This window comes from Nanorana parkeri, unplaced genomic scaffold (genome assembly GCF_000935625.1).
Source record: "Nanorana parkeri isolate BGI_ZX_2015 unplaced genomic scaffold, ASM93562v1 scaffold2324, whole genome shotgun sequence".
NCBI classification, from domain to species: Eukaryota; Metazoa; Chordata; class Amphibia; order Anura; family Dicroglossidae; genus Nanorana; species Nanorana parkeri.
In genome coordinates, this window is record NW_017308592.1 from 150377 (window position 1) to 155202 (window position 4826).

The window sequence follows — 4826 nt, forward strand, 5'->3', positions numbered from 1 at the left end:
GCTGGGCCCATAACCCAGAGGTCGATGGATCGAAACCATCCTCTGCTAAGTCTTTTCTTACCTTTCTAGACAAGCAACAATTATGATATATTAAATAAGTAGAATCATTTGAAATGTACCAATCTTTGCTTTTCAAGTGAATATGTAAAAATGTTGATAAAGACATTACATAAGATCATATGCAACAAAACATCATGCTTTTTTTTATTGGCTGCTTTTGAAGGAGAACTATGGGGTCAGTGCTTTTCCCCATAGTTCTCCTAAGGGTAACGGGAGGACACAAACTAGCGTCCTCCTGTCACCCAAGGCTCAGTATATAGGGAGCTACAGCTCGCGGTATACTGAGACGCCGCAGCCGGAGCGGATCCCGACATAGATTTCGAGATCCGCCCAGCTGCGTGAGTGACAGCTGGCTCTGCCTATCTAGAGGCAGAGCCAGCTGTACCCGCCCCCTCCCCCGTCCGTTCCGCCAGTCAGCTCTGGCGGATCGGAGCGGGGAGAATCCAGCCCCTCCCCTGTCACGGCAGAGAGCCGTGACAGGATCGAGAGGTGAGCGAACGCCGGTATGTGTTCCGCTCACCTCCCGATCTACTGAGCCGACCTGTGACAGTCTCATTGTCACAGGTCGGCTAGAACTATGAGGTGAGTGAAAAGCACCCCCCCCTCATAGTTCTCCTTTAAAGTATTATGTTGCAGCGCAGTGTCTCTCTGATACATATAGGTAACAATTAACAAAAATTATATTATTTTAAATGTACACATTTTTGCTTTTTAGGTGCTTGAGTAAAATTTTTAATAAAAGATGATAAAGGCATCACAGAAATTTATTTACAGATTTTTTTTCTTTACTGGATGTCTTTAAAGTCTTATGTTGCGGCACAGAATCTCTGACTGCAGGTACACTGGCTTTCAAAAGAATTTATTATGCAGCTTTGTGTGTATTCAGGAGCAGCTGTGATCATTTCTCGTACTCTCATTGCAATCTAAACATAGAGCAAGCAGAGTGGCGCAGCGGAAGCGTGCTGGGCCCATAACCCAGAGGTCGATGGATCGAAACCATCCTCTGCTAAGTCTTTTCTTACCTTTCTAGCTCTTTTAAACAACCGGTAACAATTAAGATATTTTAGTATAAACAGATTAATTTCAAATTTACTAATTTGTTTTCAAGTGCATATGTAAAAATCTTGATATAAGTTGAAAAAGGCCTTATATCAATTCATATACAACAAGATATACAATTGTTTTTTTTTTTCTGGTTGTATTTAAAGCATTATGTTGCAGCCTGGTAATTAGATTACATAGCTACATAGTATTTGAGGTTGAATAAAGACACAGGTCCATCAAGTTCAACCACCGATGGACAAAAAAGAGTTTTTAATGATTACATTTGAGAGGTGCCGCTTGACAAACAAAAGAGCACCGTCCCTGGGTGGGCTTGAACCACCAACCTTTCGGTTAACAGCCGAACGCGCTAACCGATTGCGCCACAGAGACTGCTGTGACCTAAAGAGCACATGAAGAAAGTGGTGGCTCAGATAGATTAATCTGAATAGTAACTTAAAGGAGAACTATGAGGTGAGTGAAAATCACTCAGCCTCATAGTTCGAGCCGACGCGTGACAATGAAACTGTCACAGGTCGGCTCAATAGATCGGGAAGTGAGGGAACACATACCGTCGCTCGCTCACTTCTCGATCTTTCCCGGCAGGGAGCTGTAACTGTCACTCACGGCTCCCTGCAGGGATTCCCCACTTTAGGATCCTTTGAGGACAGTCTAGTAATGGATGGCTCATTTTTCATATTGCCCATACAAGGACTTTACTTCTATATTCCTTCACTGCAAAAAAAATGGCGGGCAACAGGTTTAGAAATATTGTGAGAGAACATTCTGAAAGACTTCTGAAAATACAGTTACCAATAAGATGAATTACTTCAGCTGATTGGCTGCCATCACCCCCGGGCCCAGCAGGAAACTCCTGATTGGGGGAAAGGTGAAAGCTTGGTTCAGGCTGGACATTGTGTAAGTGTGGTAATGGCAAAGCTATTGGAAGAGAAGGTGCCTGCTTGAAAGATCCACTTAAATAAGACACCAGCCATTTCAGTCGAGAGGAAAGTCACAGTATTAGTACAGTGTCTCACCGTACAGCCAAGTGACACCCCAGAGGCCCAGACAGAAATTCCTGATTGGGAATAGGTGGGGACCTCCCTGTATAACCTTCTTTCCCAAGGCTTGATTCAGGTTGGGCATCAGATAAGCATGGTAATGGTGAAGGTACTGGAGGAGGATGAGGTAAGCAACCTGAATGATCTACACAAGGAAGACACCAGCCCTTTGAGCCCAAGAGAATGCAACAACATTTTACAGTGGACCATTGCTGCAGATGGACCTGAAGATGGAGAAACTCTATTATCAGCGCTAGCCATACATGCTCATTTTTCTTTCTTTCAGCCAGAGGGCTTCCCTGAGAGAACCCCCCCCCCCCCCCCCCGCCGCCGCCGCCGCCGCCGCCGGCGGCGGCAATTTACATGTAAGCAGCTACGGCTAATTGGACAGCTGAACAGTAGCTGCATCTGATAGGATTCCTTCATTGTTTAGCTAAAAGTTTTCCACCAGGTTCAATTGAATTTTAAATCGACCTTTCTTGAGTCAGGCGGTGTTGACAAGACCACCCGTGGCTCCAATTTGTAATGCAAACAATAGAAGCTTTCTTTGCCTTCTGAGTGCCAGGTAAAAGATTCCATTGTTTAAAGGGTGAAGACAAAATGAGAGCAAGATGAAAGCAATGGATGTCCAAGAAAACCTTTGGAAAACGGTTCCAAGAACAACACTGTCCTGCTGAGTAGACAGTCTACCTAGAAGACATGTTTACTGAGGCATCTAGCTGAAGTGATAAAAATCAAGTTTAGGTGATTTATTGATTAAATTAATTAAAGGAGAACTATGGGGTTAAGTCTTTTCCCCATAGTTCTCCTTAGGGTAACGGGAGGACACAAACTAGCGTCCTCCCGTCACCCAAAGCTCTGTATACAGAGACGCCGCGGCCGAAATGGATCCCGACAATTCTGTCTGGATCCGCCCAGCTGCGTAATTGACAGCTGGCTCTGCCTATCTAGAGGCAGAGCCAGCTGTACCCGCCCCCTCCCCTGTCCGTTCCGCCAGTCAGCGCTGGAGGATCGGAGCGGGGAGAATCCAGCCCCTCCCCTGTCACGGCAGAGAGCCGTGACAGGATCGAGAAGTAAGCGAGCGGCGGTAGATAGGCAGAGCCAGCTGTCAATTACGCAGCTGGGCGGATCCAGACAGAATTGTCGGGATCCATTTCGGCCGCGGCGTCTCTGTATACAGAGCTTTGGGTGACGGGAGGACGCTAGTTTGCGTTCTCTCGCGACCCTCAGGAGAACTATGGGGAAAAGCCCTGACCACATAGTTCTCCTTTAAAGAAACGTCACTTCAGAATTTCGAAGAAAAGTAAAATGTGCAATGCGCTGTGATCAAATCATCCGCACTGTGCCAGACAACGCACTGCAGCAGCACTGCTTTGTAGTATGGCTGCTGCTGTAAATAGGCCCTGAAACTGAACTGATGGGGGCAGGGGCGTAACTAGAAATCACAGGGCCCCATAGCTAAATTTTGCATGGGGCCCCTTTGATCTCTAGTTACACCCCTTGCAGAGCCCTATTGAGATCCCACACAGCCCACCTGAGGGTGACCCTGCTATAGACTCTCTAAGGTGGGCTCTGCGGGCTCACCCTCAGGTAGGCTGGTCACACTCCTTACCTGTCTGCCTCCTCTTCCTCCACAGTAGGTGATGAGCCCCGCCCCCTCCCCATCGCCGGGCCCTGCCTCCTGTTCCTGTGATGCCAACCCCGGGCCCCTCCTCCTCCTCCACTGCTGGCTCTCACTGACTCAGCAGCGGCTGTGGAGAGGAACGCGCTGCAGCACAGATCAATGTCAGTGATCTGAACAGCGGCACATTTCTCTTCACAGCCGGCAGTGACGGCCAGCAGCGTGAGATGCCAAAGCGACCCAGGAATGTCCTGGCCGGGCCCCCCTGTGCCCCGGGCCCCATAGCGGCCGCCTGGGTCGCTATGGTGATTGTTACGCCACTGGATGGGGACCTATATGCCAAAAAGTATACAAGAAAAGCTCACCAGCCACCATCTATGAAACACCCCCCGAAAATAAGACCTAGTTGTGACTATTCCCAGGGCCGGTGGTGGCATAAGGGGGAACTTGAAGAGCCGCGGGAGAGGCAGGAGAGAGTCAGCGGTGCCAACGAAGCCGGCGCTAGAGGAAGCGAGGCGACAGCGGAGGGAGCAGAGCCGCATAAGCCGATGCCTCCTCTATAGCGCCGCCTCCTGTCACAGGCGGAGTGATACCAAATGCACTCCGCCTGTGAGGAATCCATAGCGACAGCGCGCTTCGCTCATCCTGGCCAGCGATTGGTTACCAAATTGCTCTAGCAAAGGTTCAGCACCCCTGATTGTCCTGATCACCATATTTGTGTACATGAATACATGTAGACTGTTGTACATAAACAAATTAAAAAAATAAGACCTAATGTAATTTTTTGAGCCAAAAAAAATATAAGACAGTGTCTTATTTTCGGGGAAACACGTTATATCTGTACACTATTTATACTTTTACATGGTAAGGATATGGTAGGATTCCTTAAAGGAGAACTATGAGGTGAGTGATTTTCGCTCACCTCATAGTTCTAGCCGACCTGTGACAATGAGACTGTCACAGGTCGGCTCAGTAGATCGGGAGGTGAGAGAACACATACCGGCGCTCGCTCACCTCTCGATCATGTCACGGCTCTCTGCCGT

At 48.2% G+C, this 4826-nt stretch overlaps 2 non-coding genes across 2 annotated transcripts; one reads left to right on the forward strand and one right to left on the reverse strand.

The window, feature by feature from the left end:
• The first annotated feature begins 997 nt into the window (after nucleotides 1-997).
• On the forward strand, nucleotides 998-1069 carry TRNAM-CAU. The gene has a single exon. It is a non-coding gene; the product is annotated as a tRNA-Met (tRNA).
• Nucleotides 1070-1420: 351 nt separating this feature from the next.
• TRNAN-GUU lies at nucleotides 1421-1494 on the reverse strand. The gene has a single exon. It is a non-coding gene; the product is annotated as a tRNA-Asn (tRNA).
• Nucleotides 1495-4826: the final 3332 nt, after the last annotated feature.